Source organism: Nicotiana tabacum, chromosome 21, assembly GCF_000715075.1.
Source record: "Nicotiana tabacum cultivar K326 chromosome 21, ASM71507v2, whole genome shotgun sequence".
Classification (NCBI taxonomy): Eukaryota; Viridiplantae; Streptophyta; class Magnoliopsida; order Solanales; family Solanaceae; genus Nicotiana; species Nicotiana tabacum.
This window is the reverse complement of record NC_134100.1, coordinates 33,982,393-33,992,493: the sequence shown is the minus strand read 5'-3', so window position 1 is coordinate 33,992,493 and position 10,101 is coordinate 33,982,393. Positions and strand designations below refer to the sequence as shown.

Here is a 10,101-nt window from a genome sequence, read left to right as displayed (position 1 = left end):
GGTTTACTTGATAAACTAAACCAAAATGGATATGAACATTTAAGGATAAAAACAAGATTGTCATCTTAGTTGGGTATATGTCATTTTAGTTATTTCTTACTTCTTATGTGCTTTTGTTGATCATGTCGTACTTGAATGATCATGTATAAATGGTTTCTGTCCATTTTCATAACTTCTTGATCACATATGTGAGTCTCACTGTATAAAACAATGCTCTAAAGTAACTAGACTAAGCTCTAATGAACTTCTACTGTCATTCTTGTGTGCATCTTGTCACTTGTTACTTACTTAGCTTAAGTTATGCCTTAGGGATTGGACTATAATTGCATGTGCTATGACTGAGCATTGCCTGTTATGTTGGTAGGCTGAACACAACTTTACCATGATTAAATCATTACCCTTAACCTGTACAACTAAACTAGGTATACTTAATATAAATTTTTCATTATTCTGAACTTCTATAATGTCATTGTTAGTTTGATTCCATGATGTTTGATACTCATCTATGTTTGTAATGTTGTAATCCTGTAAGAATGTCTCATGTGTGTATTTGAATGATATCTCTTGGGAGTTTTGCACTCACTCTTATTTTGAAAAGAACTCTTCTTACCATTCATGCTCATGTGTGTGCCTCCATTATCGCTGAGCCTCACTAAGATTATATAAGTCAACTATGATTTACCTATGAACTTAAGGGGAACTGCTGATGTTAGTTGCCCTGCCTGAGTATAGTTTTTAACTCCTAATAAAGTTGGTATGGGCATGAGATTAAGAGCTTTTAGAAGGAAGTAACCATGTCATTTTCTTAAGATGCAATTGACCTGTTAATTTGCATAAGCATCTCTTCTAATACACCTTAGAGATCCCAAATGAAGTTGTTAACTTAGGCATCTAATAGAAGTTAAGGCCTAGTATATGGATAAACTCTTTATTAATTTATATATAGGTTTTTAAAATAATGTGATCATGACTAGGAACTTCTATAAGCTTGAACTTTGTATCTTTCCTACTCTTAAAGTTATATGACTTAGTTGTTTGGGTTTCTGAAAGTGATCTGCTGATGTTCTTTTCCTCTGTGTGCACCTGTGATTGGTTTATTTGAGCATACCTAAACATGTTTAAAATACTCACAGTGTATCATATACTTGTGTTTGGATTGTGGCTACAAGGGTATGATTGGTTGTCTCATAATCATGACGATATTTTGTATAGTTGCTGTGAGAAATATGCATACCCTTGTGTTATTGTTACTGTTGTATTAAAATTTACAATGAGTGCCTCATTCTCACTCAAACCTATAGGAAGAAGTAAGTGTGAGTGTTTAAGGGTATTTAGGAGTAAAGTTTAGTTTGTGGTAAAGATACTCTCCCTGACACAAGCATTGCTCGAGGTCCATGAGACCCTAGCGAACTTTGAAGTGCTAGGGATTCAAAGGGTGTCTTGGCCATGAATGGGATTTTACCTTAAGCCTTTAATCATTGACATTTTCTAATCTCTTTAGGGTTACTATTAAACAAAAGAAAAGACTTCACTATAATTTTCTTTACTCTGTTTTGACTTTACATCAGTTTATTTGCATTCATAATTACTAATGCTTGTTACAGTTTTGTCTTGGGCCTTGCATTGATATTACTTATGTTTAAGTGTTATATTGGACCATGTATCTAATGTCTTTCTTTATCTTTACACATGTGATCGAACTAGGCCTGCTGAGTTCTCAAGAACTCAGGCCCAAGTTCTAGCTTGAATTTGGAGTCGTTGAAGGTATTGTTGTTTGTTCGATGTTCACTAGGCCTAACTTCCTTCAGGCCCAAACCATGAGTCCATTTCCTTTCCTTTATCACTCTTATATGTTTGCTGCTATTTTTATATATATAACACTGATAATATTTGAGTGAATATTTCTCTTTTTTCTTTGAGTTAAGTTAACAACCTAGGCAAGCCTAAAACCATAGGTATATAAAAGAAGTATTATCCCTTTAGTAGTTAAATAACTTTAATTTGTTTAAATCTCTATTATCTAATCTTCATCCTCATACACTAACCGTTTTTCATGAATTTCTCTAAGAGCAAAACATATTTGAGAAGGTCGACAATCTCTCTTTCTGAAAAACCAAAATAAAAAAATGATTTCCATGTCGGTCTTTCTACAAACCAAATGAACAACAGCTGCAAATCAAAGATCATCAAATGATTCTTCTTCGGAATTTGAGCATAAGATTTGAAATCAATTTCTAAGGTATATCTAAAGACATTTCCTTAGTAGTCCTTATTTTACACAAATGGCCACCTTATTTTAAAAGTCAAGTATTTTTAACTTATCTCCATTTTACAATATCAGTAAGTATAAATATTATAAACCCGTGTTCAACACTCATTCAATTATATAGACATTTTAAAGGCTTTTTCTTTAAAATAAAACCTACACTCTATTTTCAAAGTATATATACTACTTCCCTTTCAAAATGATAAGTTTTAAAACATAACATAAGGTAAGCCATATACTTTTAAGCACTAACTAAGTATAATATAGACATCAAATTCCCCAAACCTAGTCTAAGTCCTATAAAGTTACCTTAGGTAGATTCTAGGGGGTGCCTAACACCTTCCCCTTAGAAGAACAAGAACACTTACCCAAATCTTAGTAGTTAGCAGGTTAATAGGATAATGATTTAACAATTGAATAGGTACCCTAGTATACCTTTAAATATTAGGTGACGACTCTCTTTATCATCAACAGAGAAACCACTAGTTGAATCTTGTTTTGACTCGTGCAAAATAGGGTGCAACACATGTTATAATGTTTTTTATGTTGTACTCCCTTTGTGAGTTAGTGAATCATCTAGAACTGTTGTAGCACACTTCGCACATGCCTACACTCTAGCATGTCACTTATATCAGTCCATGAATATGTTAATTGATATTCGTTGTTCATGTGCATGTATTCTTGTATATGCTTTTCTGTGTGATATGGACTGGGTTGCTAGCACATGAGTTGTCCGTGCGGATCTGAGTTATGTTTAGCATGTGAGTTGTCCGTGTGGTAGTTATATATGCACGTGAGTTATCCGTGCAACGTGTGGATAAGGATCCATCCCCCTAGGGTCGCCCTCTTATGTTTCTCTCTTGATGGTGTACACGCGGTATGAAGAAATGTGGCCAGTGCGTGTTGTGGTTATTGCATTTCTTTTCTACTTGTACTTTCCTTGGCTGTATACATGTTTTATTCGAATATCTTCTCTATATGCTAGATCAGGAATGTATACATGCCTTATTTTGTATATCTTCTCCATATGCTAGACTATTGACTGAAATAGAGCATGCTACGTTATCTTTGTGCACCGTGGAGGCTTTATCTGTAATTTATGACTTGATATTATTATTTTTTATGTACTTGTGCGGTTTATGAATTGTACAAGTTATTAGCGAGTATCATTAATAAATCTTGCCTTTATTACCTCTCCGAGGTTAGTTATGAAACTTGCTGAGTACATGGGGTCGGTTGTACTGATATTACACTCTACATTTAATAATGCAGATTCAGGTGTTGGACCAAGTCGTGAGTAAGTGAGACTCTTTGCTGCTGATTATGTTAGAGACGAGGTAGAGCTGCATTTCGACCGTAGTCCAAGCGTCTCTTTTCATTTCTGTATTATTGCTTTCATTCAGACAGTATTTTACATGGTATTTCAAACTTGTACTTCTGTTTTAGAGCTCATGACTCTGTATTTACAATCTTGGGGGATTGTTATGTGTCGACGTTTTTATTTTTATGTTATTGGCTTTAGACTTGTATTATTCCCATTATTTTTGTTAGGTTGTTCCACTTTTATTATGTTTGGCTTCCCTAGCAAGTGCGTTAGGCGCCATTATGACCAGTTGGTGATTTTGGGTTGTGACAAGTTGATATAAGAGCCCTAGGCTCATAGGTTCTGTGAGTCATGAGACAGTTTAGTAGCGTCATGCAGATAGGTACTGTCACGACACCAATTTCCTTCCATAGGATGTCGTGATGGCACCTAGTCTTTATGACTAGGAGAGCCTACCATTTAATAATAACTTGACAGAAATATTTAACAAAAATACTAAAGCAAGTCTGATAAACTGATATAATCTACTGAAATTGAATCACAACAACACACTTCCCAAAACCGGTAGTACAAGTCATAAGCTCTACTGAGTTCAGTAGAAATTCTCAAAGTACAACTATTCTGGAATAGAAATAAATAGTACAAAATAAACTTCAAAAGGTGACTCCTAGTCCCGCGAAAGCGATGGGGGGTATAACTTGAGTCTCCATAGCAATGCCTGATCAGCTAGCTAATGATCAACAAACTCCGAATTACCTGGATATGTACAAAAATATGCAGAAGTGTAGTATGAGTACACCACAGCGGTACCCAATAAGTATCAAGACTAAACTATGTGGAGTAGTGAGGAGGGACAGTCAAGATACCTACTAGACTTAATAACATGTACAATTATGAATATAAAACAAACATAGAACAATAATAATCTAAACATGGTAAGAATAATGTTACGACACTCACGTTAAGAACTAGAAACAATAATTAACAACAAGGAGGCAACACGTAATAATGCCATAAAGTAAACAGAATACAGTTTAAGTCCGGTGAAACCAAGTAAGGGATAACAAGTAACAACCCAATAAAATGATCGCTTTCACACAAGGATTATACAAGAATTTTCCCGAGGTTCCACACCTCATAATCACAAAGCACGGGTCCCAAGTCATGAACCCTAATCACTTGGAAACTTGTGCCCACATTTCAAATCACAACCATACGGACAACTCACATGCTAATATCATCAATACCTCATATTCGCACGGACAACTCACGTGCTAAGAGAGTGAAAATATCTCATATCTGCACGGACAACTCACGTGCTAGCAATAACAGTATCTCATAACCTCATGGACAAATCACGTGCCAACGGTAAGACTCTCACACAGAAGGCAAGTATACGAGAATACATGCAATTGATCAATAAACATTAGGGTTCATCTTCTTAAACCGATATGAGTGATTAATTACGTGTATTATTGTACAAGTGTTCTATCACAACTCGAGTCAACAAGTAAGAGCAGAGACAATGAATGACACATAGGAAACAACACAACAAAATGTAAAATGCATGACTCACACAAGGTAGGCACACCACTACATAAATATTCAATAACAATGCCCCCGGGCCATCACAAGTCATCAGAAATCATTCTCGACATAGCCCCCTGTCTCGCCGACGTGCACAACAATAAAGTAAATGTCCACCTTGTCTCGCCACATGCGCAACCCCCACACATATAGCCCGATGTAATGACCAGGCCGGTCGTTTTGAGTATTTTAGACTTGTTCCCTTATTCATTGCCTTTTCTATGTTATATTGTAGTTATGTGACTTGCTGGGGTGGTTGGTATTGGTATCGGATGAGTATCGGAGTGAAATGGGACACTTACTACCTAAGTTGGAGGCTTGAGTTGAAAGGGTTAATCAAAGTTTGACTTTATGTAGACGACTCCGGAATGGAGTTTTGATGGTTTTGGTAGCTTTGTATGGTTATTTTGGACTTAGGAGCGTGTTCGGATATTGATTTGGAGGTCCGTAGGTCGTTTTTGCTTGAATTGGTAAAAGTTAGAAAGTTGAAAGTTTGGAAGGTTGAGATATTTGACCGGGAGTTGACTTTATTTATATCGGGTCCGGATTTTAGTTTTGGAAGTTGAAATAGGTCCGTTGTGTCAAATATAACTTGTGTGTAAAATTTGAGGTCAATTGGAGTTGGTTTGGCACGTTTCGACTTTAGTTTTAGAAGTTAGAAATTCATACATTCATTAGGCTTGAATCGATGTGTGATTCGTGGTTTTAGTGTTGTTTGATGTGATTTGAGGCTTCGAGCAAGTTCGTATCATGTTTTATGACTTGTTGGTATGTTCAGACGGGGTCCCGGGGGGGCGGGCGTGTTTCAGATTGAGTTCGGACCATTTGTTCTTGAAATGGGATTGATGGTCTTCTGAGTTCTGGTTTCCTTCATCGTGTTCGCGGAGAATGTGACACGATTGCATAGAGTAGTTTTTGACTAATGGATGTTTACTCTTTGCATTCGCGAAGTCAGGAATGCGATCACGAGGTTGAAGAGCTTGTGCATCGCAAACGCGTGCATGGGACTGCATTCGCGTATAAGGAAGGAGAGGTTGGGGCTGAGGCATGATGGTAGGTTATAATATCATGTTTTAGTCGCTTATTGCACTCTAATTCACTACACTTTACATGTGTTGAGCTTTAATTTGCAGTATTTTGCACTTATTGCGTATTTTATGCCTTGTAGGAATGACTCCGAATTATGTAGATGTTGTGGAGCTAAATCAATTAATTGGAGCTTTGAAGTCTGAGTAAAATCCTAAGGGATTAAGCCGGGATCGTTTTCGGGGTCGGGGATCACTTTTGGACGTCAAAAATCAAGGAAGAAGCAACACCCTGAGGAAATTCACTAATACGACGCACCATGCATAGCATTGTATGACGCATCAGTGCAAATGTGCGTCAGAAATTTGAGGAGTTCAGAGACTTGTAATTTTTGGGTCTGACAGAAAAATACACTAATGCTAGGCATAGTGTGTGGCATAGTGCATAGAATCAGTACAAAATTTTGTCAGAAAATCTAAGTTCATAGAGTTTACAACCGAGAAAATTGCACTAATGCTACGCACCCTGCGTAGCATAGTGCGACGCATAAAAAGTAATAAGTTTGCAAGTTTTCCTATTTCGGCTAAGAAAGGGAGGTTTTGTCTGGGGCCGGCCTTACTTGGTATAAATACATGAAAAAGCGTTATTTTCTGGACTTTTAACATACTTTTGACCTAAGGAAGCTAAGGAGGAGTTGGAAGAACACAAGCACAAGGATTTCATTATTCTTTCCTCACTCAAGACCCGAGTTTGGATCGAATCTATATTTTTCTATACTTTAATTATATTTATGATGAATTTCTCCATGTCTATGGAGTAGTTCCCTTTAGGGTTTGATGGATTTGGTGTATTGATGATTGTTTATGAATTATAACTCTAGTTTTATGTATTGAATAGTTTTGGAAGATTTAATTATTGCATCTATATTCACTAGTTCATGTAATCGAGAGAGGCATAACTTGTGATATCTTTGCATTATATTGTTGGTTGAGTTCATAGATTCTTCTAAGTAATCGAAAGAGGCTAGTTGAATCATTGATTAAACCTAGTTAGGAGAATAATCGAAAGAGATTTTCCTAAAGACCAATCCACTACGCATTTTTGCATATCTTCACAATGCTTAATTTGGTTCATCTCGTGAGGTTAAGGCTTAATCGAGAGAGGAGTTTCTGCTGAATGTTTGAACCAATAATTGAGTGAATTCGAGAGACTCACTTGAAAATTAGAAGTGAATTATCTAGAGTTAGATCTCGAACAATTATCTTGCACCTATCCTATCAAAACCCTACATTCTCCCACTGATAACCTTATTTGCTTATTCCTTGTCTCGATAGTCACTAGTCTATTACTTTAGATTCTTAGTTAATTTTAAATATTAATCATATAAATCTCAGATGTTGATTCACCTGGATAGCAATCAAGCTAGAAACTACGAGAATACTGTTTAAACCCAATCCCTGTGAATATAATATTTTACTATACTATCTTTGATTAGCGAACATAATTTAAGTGTGTTTTTTGTGCTCATCAAATTTTAGCGTCGTTGCCGGGGATTGACAATCAATAGTGTTCAAAATAGTTTTTGGTGTTAATTCAGGAATTTATTTTATTATATTTTTCTTTTTTTATTCTTCACGGGTTTCCTCTTCCGTGTGCAGGCAACATATTGACTCCTTTGGTGTATGACTCGATCTTCTTCAAAGGAATTGACTCCATAAAACCCAGAGGTAGAAAAGAGTTTGCGAAAGTTGAGGAAAGAGAAAGAACTCACCGAAAAGTTCTTGGGGCAACCTTCAACCCAAGAACACATGGCTAATAACGGTGATGATAATGTAGATTTGGCTACAAGGGAGGCAGCCCAACAATGAGAAAAAGCTGAAAGGGATGCTGAGGAAGCAGCTATTAGAGATGCAAAGATTATCTATGAAGAAGAGAGGGGTCGGAGAATTGCTCAAAATCAACCTTTGGCTGCAGACTAGTTCGGAAATATAGCTCCCATGCTTGGGAGATCATTGGATGATTATGCCAGATCGGTCTACAATCAAGGCTTATCAAGTGATAGGCCACCTCCAATTGCAGCTAACAATTTCGAGTTGAAGCAAGGGTTGCTTCAAACCATTCAGAATTGTTGTGTTTTTAGAGGAAAGATGAATGAAGATCCAAACATACATCTAATGGACTTCGAAGAGATTATGAACACCTTTTAATACAATGGGATGTCACAAGATGCAGTGTACTTAAGGGCATTCCCCTTTTCACTTAAAGATGATGCAAAGCAGTGGCTTCGAAGCTTGCCCATGGGATCGATTAGAACATGGGAGGAGATGACCAGAACATTCCTTGATAAATATTTCTTCTCAGCTAAAACGGGAAAGTTTAGAAGAGAAATCCATAACTTCTGCTAGAAAGAGACTGAAACTATTTTTGAAGCATGGGAGAGGTTTAAGGCGGTAGTTTGAAAGTGTCAACATAGTGGAATTGAACTCTGGATGCAACTCCAGGACTTTTGGGATGGATTGACACCGGCCTCGCGTAGAACATTGAGCAATGCAGTTGGAGGCCCTTTGATGAAGAAGACTCCAAAGGAGATAGTTACAATTCTTGATGAGTTATCTGAAGATGCCAATCACTGGCCCTATGAGAATGCAAAAAGAAGAAGATCAACCGGTGTGCACCATGTTGATGCTAATACATCTGTGCAGGCACAACTTGATACTATGGCTAAAGAAATACAAAAGTTGACCTTAGCCTCGATACAAAGTGAGCCTCATGCAGCCTGTGTTGTATGCAGAACAGGACACCCTACTCATGACTATCAAGCCTCAACTGAGAAAGTGAATGATGTGGGAAATTACAATTTTAATGCAATGGGTCAGAAACACCCCGGCTTTTCATGGAGTTCACCTGGGGTGCCTGATGTGCCATAGAAATGTGGCACTTTTGATACTAATTACATAGACTTTAGCTCATATTTGAAATCATTATAATTCATTTCTTATGTAGTTTTGGTATTTTGCAGGAAACCGGACTTTAAGAACTAAGAACATGAAAAAGATGACAAAAATCCATGGAAAGGCAGAAAATGCGGCAAGTCTGCGACCGCAGACCCATCGCAGAATGAAGCAGAACATTCCAATTTCTGAGAGTCAAGTCTGCGATCCATTGTGCGGTCGCATAACTCTTATGAGGACCGCATAGTGATCGCATAAATGCAAGAGGAGTTCCAGCAAAGATGATTTTGCGGTACATTATGCGGTCGCGAAACCAATATGCAGACCGCATAACCATAATGCGATAGAAAAATGGAAAATTTTGTGATCAATTCTGCGGTAATAAATATAGATGTGCGGACCGCAAAAGTGTTCTGCAACCCATTCTAAGGTCGCAGACTTGATCTGCAGGGTTATTTTTGTTACTTTTTTACCACGATTTTTAGACCATTATAAATAGAATGATTAGGGTTTTTGTGGACCATCTTGTCTGAAAAAGAGGCTACACTTAGAATATTGAATACACCATTATTTTGGAAGCTTTTGAGAGAGAATCCAAGACTTTATTCTCTTTGTAAGATTTATGACTTTATTTATTACTTTGTTCTTGTATTCTAGTATGAGTAGCTAACTTTAAATACTAAGGTTGTGGACCCTAAAGTGGGTGTAATGTTAATGGGTGTGTTACCATTGAATATATATATATATAATGGTTGGATGATTTCTATTCATTTCTCATGCTTCATTTATGGTTGATGGTTGCAAATATTGACTAGTGCCATTTTACTCTATCTTTACTTGGAAAAGTGTGTTAGGGTTTGGTAGAATTGAATATCAAGAACTCAAGGCTTTAAACCTTGTTTAATAGAATCGCTTAGGGATAAACGAGTTCTACTTGGCATAAATTA

General features: G+C 36.8%; 1 non-coding gene across 1 annotated transcript; it reads right to left on the bottom strand.

The window, feature by feature from the left end:
- Positions 1 to 8,575: 8,575 nt before the first annotated feature.
- LOC142175568 (small nucleolar RNA R71) lies at positions 8,576 to 8,682 on the bottom strand. Its single transcript, XR_012704678.1, has one exon. It is a non-coding gene; the product is annotated as a small nucleolar RNA R71 (small nucleolar RNA).
- Between the last annotated feature and the right edge of the window lie 1,419 nt (positions 8,683 to 10,101).